This window comes from Lepidochelys kempii, chromosome 7, assembly GCF_965140265.1.
Source record: "Lepidochelys kempii isolate rLepKem1 chromosome 7, rLepKem1.hap2, whole genome shotgun sequence".
In the NCBI taxonomy this organism is placed as follows: domain Eukaryota; kingdom Metazoa; phylum Chordata; order Testudines; family Cheloniidae; genus Lepidochelys; species Lepidochelys kempii.
This window is the reverse complement of record NC_133262.1, coordinates 69,280,178-69,293,413: the sequence shown is the minus strand read 5'-3', so window position 1 is coordinate 69,293,413 and position 13,236 is coordinate 69,280,178. Positions and strand designations below refer to the sequence as shown.

The window sequence follows — 13,236 nt, the reverse complement described above, 5'->3', positions numbered from 1 at the left end:
TACTTAATTAAGCACTTCTCTAATAATTACGCTTTGGTATCTCACTGCGGCATCACAGAATGGTCTAGCACAAAGTTGTCTTGTATTCTTGGTTGTAACAAGAAATTCAGTAGGATGATGGATAGGTTTGTCATACAGATTCACTATAAAAATCATTCCACCCCTTGACACCCCCACCCAAAAAACCCAACTATTATCTATTTTGAAGAATCTCTCATTTTACATAAGACTACCTCTTTTAGTTTTCAAAACGGCATTGCTAAAAGTTTCCAGCAGCATGATGGAATACTGCCACCAAGTCTGTTTTTAAGATTCCTAACCAAACCCTGGCTCATATCAAGTTGCCATGAACTTGAAACTCAGCACCAAGCACAAACTTTTGGCTGCAAAAAGGAGAGTAATTCCAAACCAAGCCCCTAGGGAGAAGATAGGATTATGCTTTGCCCATGGGGTTCCATGTGTGGAGTATCCAAGATGCACGTCTCTCGGAAGGAAATTAAGTGGTCTCAGATCTGGTCTTGACTTCCCCAGACATCACCTGGTAGTCACTTTTGGGCCTCTGCGGTTTTCCTGACAACCAGCTGCGTTTGGTGGTTTCTGCCTATTTAGAAAACAGATCAAAGATTCTCATCCCATGCTTACTCACTGACATATTCCGCATCCAGCATCCCTTTGTGATGTTCCTCTCACAGCTTTTGGGAAATTTCCATTAATTCAAACACAAATCCTAATTAGGAGATTCATTATCTACCTCAGGATTATGGGAAATAAGATTTACTTATATTGGGCTATACCTAGAACTCTAAATAGCCGGGCAGCAAATACAGGTACTGCTAACTAACATTATTTCATCCAGAGAAGCATCTCTTAACATCAAAACATTGAACTCAAAATTAAGTTCATATTGCTGAGGACCTTGGGAGGTTTATTTTGGAGAGAGAGAAGGCATAAGAGAGCCAAAATCAACCTCCATGCTGTTGGACCAATTCCCCCCGTTTCTCATTAAGTTATTCCAGCCAGCATGCCCTTTCACTTATCAGCAGAAGCTCATAATGGAAACTAGAAGGTAAAATGATGAGATATGGACTCTGGTCATTTCATTTATGAACAGTGGACAAATCTCATTATTGATAATCAGGTCTTTCCTTCTCCAGGGATCAATTCACTCAAAATATACTGGTTGGGCTTTGCAAAACGGTTCTGTATTAGGCTAACTCCTCTGCTTTTGAAGTCAGTGGGATTTTTACTGGACTTCAATGTGAGCAGAGAATTAGGCCACTGTAGAGGGCTTTTGAAAATCTATTCCACTGAGTGCTTATCAACTCCCACCTCGACGTATGGGACTGACAGTAGGGAGGAAACAGCCAAAGCTGGGAATACTGCAGTGTGGGGGGAAAGTGGTAAAGTGGGGCCCATCTGGGACCACCCCTTCCCCCAGCAGTGTGCTGGGGAGACCCCCCAACTCACAAACTGGGGACACCAGGTAGTGTCAAAATTACAGATAGGAGCAAGCCAGGGACTCCAGGCAGTAGAGGGTAGAAGCAGCCAAAGCAGGGACCTTGGTAAACTGTTCTCCAAATGCAAAGGATCGGTTTTGATTGAACTTTCATTGACTGGCTGTTTGCTGCAGCCCTCCCTCAGAGTCTCTTCACTCCATATCGGCCTAACTTCCTTTCCCCTTTAGCTGATCCCCTCTTATCATACTGTTCATTCTGCTAGTGCGTTCTACCCCTTCCTGCACCTGTGACTGTCTTGTCCATTTAGATTTTAAGCACTTCAGGAATGAACAGTCTGCTACTCTGACATTTCCTAACACAATGGAGCCCCACTGCTGGTTAGCCCTTAGGCACTATAAAAATGTTAAAACAAGAAAAATGAGAGAGAGAGAGAGAGAGAGAGAGAGGGATACTGTTGCTACACAATACCAGTAGCTATGACAAAAGAATTGTCCAAATGCGGTGGGGTTTTTTTTTTGGTTTAAAATAAAAGACATCTCTGGTTCTTGTATTGCATGACAATGTGTTCACTTGTGCTCAGAAATGGGTGAATGACCTTTATTCTTTTAAAAATATAGAGAGCGGTAGCACCTAATTCAGGCCTCCAAGGTCAAAGGCACATGAATGAAAGTACATTTCAATTTCCCTTTTCGCAATAGATCGGACCCTCAGCACAACTTTATGATAATTCCCCTTGACACAAAGAAAGAGAGCACACATTTTAGCAAATGAAAGAATAATTCCAGTACATTCTTGGCTGCAGGAGTCTGCCCCGCCCCCCTAAATTAAAAAAAAAAACAACTACCACACATTCCTCAGTATTGTGTGGCCATATAAGGCTTTATAGATTAATGAGATAGTAAATAACTTCTAAAAACAGAGGATCTAACTACTGAACTCAGTGGTCTCCACTCTGATGTGAATACAAACCTTTTCAATGGCCACTGAAGGACTGATCTGTATTAATTTACAAATACTGTAAGCAGGAGCCTGCACAAGGTGGGGGGGCAAGTAGGGGCATGGGCTCCCCAGTAATGGGTAGGGGCAGAACTCTTCTGGCCCAGGGCTGCAGCGGGGAGAGTGAGCTCCTTCAACCCCAGGGCTGCGGCAGAGGCACAGAATGTGCCCCCTACAAAAGTGATCACATTTAAATTCCTGCACACGCCCCTGACTGTAAGTGAGCAACCCATGGGAAATGTTTATTGTATACATATACTGAAGGGTTTACTGTGGGCACCTGGAGGTTCAGGATAATAGCTGGCAGGTAACAACAGCTCCAGCTACAAACGCTTCCTGGTAAACAAGGCAGAAGGTTAGGAAACAATGTCTGTGCTGTTAAACGGCGAAGATGATACTTACAGGTACCAGCTGAAATTATAAAGCTTGATTTGCCCAGATACAGAGCAGGCTGGACTGAAAGGGACTGAAATACTTTAACCCTAGAGAGGGGTGAGAGTTGTCAGCAAGCACAGAGACACAGGCCCTGAAGCCAGTGAGCCTCCTTAACCTTCCAAGAAGGATGGTAAAAATAGGGTGAGAGAGAAGACTTTAGAACAGTCTGTGGGCAAATCTCTTACCCATACTGGGCTGTGTTTCTATCATTAAAACAATACTTTTAGAAAGCTGCCTGGTCATGCCTCCTGAACGGAAGACTTGCAGCTGAGTAGTACAGTCAAGAAGTGCAAAATCTTAGAAGGGTGCACTCTGAGAGGACAGAGAGGGGTGAAAAAGCAGCAGCTATCTCTAACTATGACAGACCCCATCAGCTTGAGAAGACCCAACACCATCTGACAGTATTATTCCTATTAGAGCTAAAAGTAGGATCTAAGGCTGCTAAGCAGGATTACAGGGCTGTCCGACCCACCCACACTCTTTCAGTTTACGTTCTGCAGCATCAGCTTCAGTGTTTTGCTACTTGTTAGTTGCAGTTCCTGGGCCTGTTTCTCCACGTCCTTGTACCTTGTTAGAATCGGGTTCCCCTTCTCATGCTCTAGCATTGCAACATGATTTTCCATGATGTATTCTGGGGGAAAGCTCACAGCCACACCCTATCACAGGACCTGCAAGAGACTGTTTACCAGAAACAGCAAAGCCCAAATGGAAACTGAGCAGACAGACATGTCCACAAAGCGCAAAAAAAAGTGTGGCCCAAGATTAGCACTTCTGTCGGTCACGGGTGTCAAAAAACAACAAAAACAAAAAAAACCACACACCACATCCTGGACCAACAGAAGTGCTGGTGTGGACAGCGCTATGTCAGTGGGAGAGGCTCTCCCAGCGACATAGCTACAGCCGCTCACTGGGGGTGGCTTAATTATGCTGGCAGGAGAGCTCTCTCCAGCCAGCATAGAGCAGCTACACACAAGAGCTTACAACTGCAGTGGTACGGCTGTAAGGTCTGTAGTTTAGACATAACTAAGCTGATGCACACAAAGAAACAAGGGTGAGAGTCTCCCTGGTTCATGTGGGGTGTGTGTGGTCGCAGAGTATTTCAATTAATTATATTAAGTATCAAGCTGCAAATAGACAGTTATATAACCAGGGTATCTTGCCTCTGAGCTAGTAGACCAGGAGAATCCGGGGGAGGGGGGGGGAACAAAAAACCCCAGCAAGTTAACAGTCCTAAAACGCAATTGAAACAAAAAAAAAAAAAGATAGCCAAGCCATTGAAGGAGTCTGCCCCGTCCCCCCAGTTCGAGATCTTATTTTCTGCCTGGCTTCCTCCCCTCACTGTTTCTCAGACCTACCTTGATTGTTCAGGCCTTAACTTCAGTGAAAAGCCCACTACAGGAATATCAGCTTCTCCCACATCCTTACTGACAAGCAGGGGTCCCAACTGCCTAATCATCTTGACCTCTCTAGGACTGGTAACACACTTCTCCCTACTTCCCCTTCCATTGGTCAGCTGCCCAGCCATGACGAACCAACTGCCTGCCCTGGAGGAGTGTCGCGGTGTAGGTAATGAGGAATGCTACAGTATCACATGATGCCAGGGGATTCACACTTGATCAAGCCACACTACTACAAGCCATCTCCCCTCTTCAGGAGGTAGAGTGGATCTCCAAGACAATGTGCCTGCAATGGAGATCCTTAAAAGGGGCACCATAGCAGAAACACACACAGTTCCCCTTCTGAGCTGTCAGCCAGGATGAATGTCTCCTTCCACATTGCTGAACAATCTGTTCCACCTTTTATTCAGTGGTGATGCACTGAATGCCTTTCCCAGACCTGAAGAACTCTGTGTGGCTCAAAAGCTCATCTCTTTCACCAACAGAAGTTGGTCCAAGAAACAAAATTTTCTCACCCACCTTGTCCTCCCACATAGGTGGCTAGGGAGCAGGAAGGGCAGCACACCCTGCACCCCCAAAAAATTCCCTCCTCCACAGGGATGACTTCCAGGAAGGGGTAGGGAAGCATGTGGGAGCAGACAGCTGTGCAAGAATTACTGCAAAACTGAATGACAACTTCCTGAAAGGAGAAAGGACAACAGAATGGAGTTCTTTGGAGTTCTCCATCCTCTTTAGCAGAAATGTGGGACCTATCTTCAGAGCTGGAGTCCTGAAAATAGAGAGGTAAAGGGCTTCTGTGCCCCTTACTCCCACCTAAATTAAGGTCAGGATTTGGCCTATTACCACTTTTTTGAGAGGGGGAAGGGGAGGAAAAAGTGACAGAGATGGTATCTTGGTTCTTTCCATTGAGATACACACTGCTGTTATAGCAGCAATGCTGTATGGAGAGGCAACATGTTCTAGGCAACTGAGGGCTTGTCTACACCAGCAATTTACAGCGCTGCAACTTTTTCGCTCGGGGTGTGAAAAAACACCCCCAAGCGCTGCAAATTTCAGCGCTGTAAAGCACCAGTGTAAACTGTGCTCCCAGCGCTAGTAGCTATGCCTCACATTGTGGTGGGTTTGGTTTGTGGGTTTTAAGAGCTCTCCCAGCCCTGTGCCTCGACTACACAAGCCACTTTAAAGCACGTCCAACTCCCATCCCAAACTTTATTCCTAATTCTGCAAAAGGACTGGCTACATGCACTTGAACAGGTCACTTAGTCTCTTCCCCTTGGTATGTTTCTTAGTGTAGGAGATGCTCAGAAGTGTCAGTTGCCAGACTACAAATAAGACACGTGGTTAGTAATATTAGCTTACCTCATAGGTTTCATTGATTAGCTAATTAGTATTGTGAAGTGCTTTGAAGAGATATAAAATGATATCTAGGTGGTAATCATCAGCTTTCCCTGCAGTATATCTTATTCTTCTATATGGAGTTACACGGACTCACTCAGCCAACAGTTATTTCCCACTTATAGCAATGGGAATTTCTTTCAGAGAACTAATACAGAGGGATACTGCTAGCTTTTTAAAGACATATCATTTCAGCTCACAGCTGCACTGATGAAAGATATAACCATTCAGCAAAAGACTGCTGCAGTTTCCAGTCAGACAGTTCCAAACCCACAGATTACACGGTTATCTACAAAGTGCAAGGATCCTAAAGTTTTTATAATTGTGATATTATTCACTGCCCATAGATTTTTAACCCTTGCAGCACATGCAAAGCAAACAGGACAAGTATCAGAGGGATAGCCGTTTTAGTCTGAATCCACAAAAACAACAAGGAGTCCGGTGGCACCTTAAAGATTAACAGATTTTATTTGGGCATAAGCTTTCATGGGTAAAAAACCACTGAAGTAGTGTTTTTTTACCCACAAAAGCTTATGCCCAAATAAATCTGTTAATCTTTAAGGGACCACCGGACTCCTTGTTGTTTCTAAACTGGACAGGCCTTTCCCATATCTATTACCTATGAAATGGCTTTAAAAACAGAGAAAGGGAATGGAAATGTTACAGATTTCCAAAAAGACTGCAATTTTTCTGCAAAAGCATTGAAAAGAATGGACCAGAGCCTCAGCTAGTGTTAATGGAGCAAGGCAGATTTAAGTCAACGTACATCAGCTGCAGATCTGATCCAGTGTTTTTAAAACGATCCCAGCGCAAACGCAGGTAAAAACCAGAGCAGATATGGAAATGGGGGGCTGGGGTGGGGAAACGAAGGCTCCACCTAGTAAACTAATACATTAGGTCAAGTGTTAGACATGTGTTAGCAGGTCCACAAAGCTAGCTAGTAAAGCAACAAACCGTAAAATCAAGTATCAGAGGGGTAGCCGTTTTAGTCTGAATCCACAAAAACAACGAGGAGTCCGGTGGCACCTTAAAGGCTAACAGATTTATTTGGGCATATTTCTTCACATGTAGCTAAAAAGTGGGGTTTTTTACCCATGAAAACTTATGCCCAAATAAATCTGTTGGTCTTTAAGATGCCAGCGGACTCCTCATTGTTTTTGTAAAATCAAAACAATCAGAGAGCAGAGCAGTGTTTCAAGAAGGTTACAAGGCTGTTGGTAACAAAACATTGAACTATTGGGAGTGAAAAACATCCTGTCAAATCTTTTGGCATGCTAGTTACTTCCATAATTTCATCCACACTGTATTGTTCTAGCTTGTTATTTTTTACAGTATAACAAGCTAATTTTTTTTTTTTTTGATCTGGCAGCATGTGATTTACCACCTGTCCAGCTGAAGGCTTGAAGCTGACAGGTTAATGTCTATTTAGAGGTGCCAACTATGGTAAGCTTTTGTGAAAGCAAACTATCCCAATACAGAATTACCCTTTTCTTATCTTGTCAGGGTACATTAAAATCAAGGCAATTTAAAACACCAAGTGGAAAGTCTCCATTTAAAAATCACTGAATTCAAATCAACTTTTCTTTAGAAAATAACTGAAGTACAAATGGAAAAGTGCACTCTCACTGGTTGATATAACCATTAGAACTAAATAGAGCCATAATACTAGACGGGATACATCTTTTTGCTACTTATGAGGGTACTCCATAACTATACACATTTAAGCAATTACATCAGAATCTCAAAAGATTAAGCGAATTGTACATTTTTAGTATATTAGAAAATGGTGAAGGACATCACTTATTCACTAGATAATTAACTTTCTGCTCATGATTTGTGGCAAGCTGCATTAGGGTGGTAATTAGAATTTAATTAACACACAAAACAGTATATAAAATGTATTTGTATTAAACAAAAGAAGCCCGTAGCACAGTACATGACTTATTGTGCCATATTTAAAAGGGTTAATCTCAAGTTAAATGGTCCTTCCCCCGCCCTTCTGATTTTCTCTTTATCTAAAGAAGCAGCTTTCAAACTCAAAGTTTTTGACACATGCATGGATGCAGCATGCTTATTTATTGAAATATTTTGTGACAAAATATGCTAAGGTGTAAATGTTAAGTTCAGATTTTAAAAAAAGATTTTTGGAAAGACATTTAAGCAAAATAAAAAAATCCAATATAAAAGATTGATTATTTTGGTTAATGGTTTATTTATTTAGGTGTTATTCACCTTGCTCCCAGTATTACATTTCATAGCACTTTTTGCCAGTTCTCTCTACAAAGAAGGACACCAGTTCACTGATATTTCTCTCCTCCCCATTAGTATCCTCCAAATATTCCATCGGGCAGACCAGGTGCAGTGATGGTTCTACGAGCTGTTGTGTGCAGCACCCAGATCCAATGGAGATAGCTGATGAGCTGTACAAAGAAAAACAAAAACCTGAGGGACCCTCCCAAGGCTGCAACAAACACCATAACCCCTCTTACTGTGAGGTAAAGGGAAAATCTAAGAGCTGTTGATTCTTTCAATAGAAGAGAGTGTGAATCATCAAGTACAGTATCAGGTAAATCTGAGGACATGCACCTATGAGTCACTGAACAGTCACTTTCCCAAGAGCTCTGGCTGATGCTGGAGTGAAATGGCTCAAGGATTCTTTCCTTATGGACATGCATTTACTTCAGCTGTGATGTGACAGTGTGGAGGAAGTTCTGCTCACTTCTGAGAGACAGATGAAGCATTTAGTGTTGAGTAAGCTACAAGAAAGGGAGATCTGGATCACGGAACCTGAGAATGCAGTGGGACAGGCAACTTCAAACTATAATTCTATAGTCATGCAATGTACAACCATTTCTAACATGGTGGCTTGACTAGAAAATAGGGGCTGAGAATTGTTCTAGGATTCCTGAAGTTAGTGGAAATGACAGACAATATCTTTGCTAAGTGACTTCTGGAATTTTTGTTTTGATCATCAGTGCCGTTCTGAAGGTCTGGGTCCTCCATTTTTCCACAGAACAAGTTCAACATGAGCAGTAGCAGTGCAGTCTCCCAGACATCACCAGTGAGCCCATCATACTGGATAGAGGGGAATTCAAGCTCCATGACTATACTATTTACTGAGACCAACTACAGTGCCTCTTACAACCAGGTCTCATGGAATATTCTATGACAGGGACCTCTCTCCTCTAGGAACTAGACAGAAACCAAACTCTTTCACATAAACCAACAGATGGTCACGGAGCAGGAGGGACAAAGTTATGCAGAGACTTTAAAAGGAGCACACGAGTTCGTGTAGTGGAGAAGGGGGACCCAATACAGGTATTCAGAAAGGCACAATTCACAAAGAAGTCAAGCCAGTAGATGATGAAGTACTGGATGAGGAATTTTAACTGCCTTGAAAGAGAAAAAAGTTGAATCTTAGAAATATTGTGGAGGAAGCAGCAGCAGGGTATGGGCACAGGCTGGCTGCAAGGAAGTCAAAGCTAATACCCATTATGTATAGGGATGACAATGTAATCTTCAACAGTGACAGTACTGGGGTACAGAAAGTTCAGGAGAGATCAGGAATTCAAGTTCTCCATGTGGAGCTTAATTTGACAAAGACCTCCAGGGGGAGTCTTTGGAACCTCCCATACACCAAGAAGATTTTCCAACTGAAGTTACACCCACATACTGCAATAAAGAGTAATATGCTTCCTAGAGTCTCAGCAACTTGCAACAAAAATGAATCACATCAGTCAGGATGAAGTCATTAACAATAATGATTAACTCGAGTTCTGACTAATTGTTTACAGTGTAGTCAAGAGAGACTTAGAAACTGCAGGCATGTATCTCATTTCTTTCGGTGTCAGGAACCAAGCATCAGGCATCACAGAAAGTAAATTGTATGTAGCCAGTAACAGACTCCTCAACAGCAATCGTCAATGGTTGATTACAGAGCAGCAGTGACAAGCTTCCAGTGGAATTCCAATCCATCCTCCTTGGCAGGTGGATACACTGAGGGCCTTCAAGGAGGAAGGCTTGTCAAGCCAGGCACTCTCTACAGCTCTGATAAGGACCCCCCAAGAAATCCCATTCCAAATATTTTTTATATTGCCAGGCTTTTTAAAGGAGATGCATCATGACCAAAATTATTGAGCTTTGAACTTTTTTTAAATTAATGTTTACATGGATTTATTTCCCTACATAATAAATAGCAATGTCCTGCATTTGGAAGCCAATCATTTTCCCAGCAAGTTTGCACTGGTAAATTTTCCTCTCTCCAGTAATTAATGTGTTTTCTTTCAGAGTCTGTAGACACAATGTCTAAAGAAAGGCATTCGGTTGTATGCTTTTCTCTCTCACACTCATGCCACAGATCTCTGCACAGGGAAGAAATTTAGGTCTTGAAGGATTTTAAAGGAACTGATCTTGCAAACATTTAAAAGATGAGTAACTGTACTCACGTGGAGCAGTTCCATTAAAGTAAAGTGACATGCTTAAATACTTGTGGGATCTCAGCTTAAGTTTGTGTATTTTTTATTATTAATTATTCTTAAAGGTTTGAGCACAGAGAAGAGTACATTTGTTTTTAAAATAAGATCATTCTCCTCCAGTGAAGTTTCAGTGGACTCCTAAAGTAGTGATTAAGGGACCAGTCCTGCAGACACTTATGCACAAGGAGTATCTTTATCCAGGAGAGTCATCCCATTGGTGTGTCTTTGGAACTACTCAACGCTTATCTAGCGGACTAAGCTCAAGCTATATACATCACAAGACCCTGATTCAGCCAAGCATTTAAGTATGTGCCTAACTTTAATCATGTTATTAGTCCCATTCAACTTCCTGAATTGGTGCAAGAGGGAGAAGACAGACTTGAGAAGCAGAGGCAAAACTGGAAGTAGGAAAGTCAAGGATTGGATCCCTAGCATTCCAAAGGTTTTGGGATTCCTGGAGGAAAGCCAGCAGCAGGCGTATCAATCCAGTTTCCAAATGGAGCATCAGGGAAGGAAGCCAGCAGATAGCAGCTTGCTTCACTTTGTATTGATAATTTGGCTTTACAGGCAAATGCCTTAAACTAAAAAATACCAGCTGTGCTGCAGAAATTTCAGGTGGGACAATAATGTGGGTGGAATCATTGCAGATCAAAGTTACAGATAACACCTTATGGACAAGAGTGCTCTGGTGCTCACAGTGTGAGAGTTTTGAAAGGTTATATTTACACTGTCCACTTACTGACCCTATACATTCACTTAAACATTTTAGAACTTCTGTAACATTAATGAGCAAAAGTTACAAATCCAGTACAAACAACATTAAAATAAAAGAAGAACAAGCTGGTGAAAATGGGAACAAAATCTGCCACCTGGGTACATCTTGGATGCACGGGGCCTAATTCTTCACTGTGTTCCACGGTGCTGCAACTCCATTAAAGCATAAAAGGAGTAAATGGAGCAATCGGTTTCTGTACTACATACATAAAGGCTTCCTTACATAATACACAAACGAAAAAGGCCGGAATCTCTGACCTAGTTTCGGGTAACACAAAAATACAATTGCAGAGGTAGAGTGGGGGAGAGTTTGGAAGCAGAAGCGACCATAACAATTAAAAATTTCTGTGAGTCCACCTGGGGCAGGAGGAGAAGAATGCCTAGAAAATAAACTGAAGGAAAGGTCATAAAGGAAATGAGTCCAAAAAGGAATTTGAGCCTAAACCAGTAAGTACTGACTTTCAAAAAGAAGAAAATAGTTGTGAACTTTCCAACATTACTCATCTTTGTAATGCATTTTGTGATCTGCAGGTGAAAAGTTCAGAACTAAGTATAAAATACAGACCTTAATCTGCTCGGATACTACCAAAGTCACTCCTGATACTCAAAATCAGTGGATCTACGAGACTGGAATTAGGTCCTATCATTAAAATAGCAAAGTGGACACTCACGGCACCTTTGGGAATGGAAAATACATGTGCAGGATCTTTGCAAGACTTAGTAGTTTACAATGGGATTTCACCTTCTTGGAATTAGTGCATATTTAGAAAATTACTTAGAGTCCTGTAAAAAACCACCACACACACGAGAGATTTGCTATTTACTTTTTAGTAAGTTTAAATATTGTGCATTGTTTAGAGGTTCTACAAATCATTTTTGACCATGGGTTCATTAACTCCGCGACACAAAACTGCTGGAAGCAGCAAAGGGAAACAACTAAACTTGGAAAATTAGTAACTGACCTAAGGCAAACAGAAGACAGCTGTGGACAGTAATAAAAACCTCAAGTACTTTGAGGGTTGTAATTCTCACAATCCATTAATAGTTTATTAGGTCTTTATAATTAGAATCTTAATACATGTTACCAACTCACAGATTCATACATTTTAAGGCTGGAAGGGACCATTACAATCATCTAGTCTGACCTGCTGCATAACATAGGCCAAAGAGTCCCCAGTTTGTCTAGCTTTAACTTAATCCTGGCTCAGTGGGAGTGGGGGAGGGAAGGAGAAAGAGGAGAAACATGACAGGACAGGACATTAGAGGACTTCTCAGGGTCCCTTGCAGCACTACATTTCTATGATTCTATAATTGTGTCCTATATCCGTTTTTCCATGGTTTTACCTAAGATGTGAGTCATAAAAGCTGTTTTATAGTTAATTTCTCAGGTCTCTTAAATACGGGAACAATGTTAAACTTCCCCCTTCCCCCATTCCTCTGGAGCCCTTCTAGTGTTTCAAGATTTGTTTAAACACAACCACCCACAGTTCAGAGAGCTCCAGAGCCAATTTAAAAAAAAAAAAAAAAATCCTTCAGTGCAAGTTATTCAGTCATACATATTTTATAAGTGTTTAACTCTTTAATGGTTACTATTGAAACATCCTCCTTTGTTACAGTCCAAGGAAAGTATATGATCTCTGTAAGTGATGAATACATCATCCTTTTGATTTCCAAATACGGAACAGATATTTTTCTCCATCACAATTGACATTTTTACCATCCTTTTATAGTATAGGACCTATATCATTGCTAGGATTTAGTTTGTTCCTGATATATTTAAAGTACTCCTGATTGTCCTTAACCCTACGAGCCACAGTTTTTCATTGATGCATAAAATTGATAAGGAAAGCTAAAAGATATTTCACCTAAACTGCTGATTTATATTCATTGCTATCAGCTTTGCCATTTTTCAATTTACTTATATTTAGATTGCTGTCATCACCTCCCCTTTTAGTGAGGATATATTTGTGGGTGGGGGGACATAATGCATTCTTAACTAATTTCCAATCATTCAATATCTCCTCCGACTGAATTATGCTCATAATTATTTCCAGCTTTGGAAAACTGGCTTTTTAAAAATCACCAAGGGGACGGGGGGGGGGGGGGGAGGTGGTTATGTAACTGGCTGGGACTACACTCTGCATGCAGCAAATGAAGTTACACTGGCATCATTTGTACCTAGGCAACCACCAGTTTTCAGTCCACATTTCTTTGACAGAATGAGGTCTCATAATAGAATTGCTCAAGTTAGATGATAAATTTGTACCATTTGCAATTATCAGTTTGAGACACTCCAAGAAGTTTTAC

General features: G+C 41.5%; 1 protein-coding gene across 6 annotated transcripts in view; it reads right to left on the bottom strand.

Moving 5' to 3' along the window:
• Nucleotides 1-13,236, bottom strand: part of TSPAN14 (tetraspanin 14) — a 79,037-nt gene that overhangs the window by 45,654 nt on the left and 20,147 nt on the right. Inside the window, exon 2 of one of the 6 annotated variants that reach the window (XM_073353281.1) lies at nt 7,913-8,100. The exons of the other annotated variants lie outside the window; for them this stretch is intronic. The gene's annotated coding sequence lies outside the window, so the exon portion shown is untranslated. The remainder of the gene's footprint in view (nt 1-7,912; nt 8,101-13,236) is intronic. 6 annotated transcript variants of the gene reach the window in all.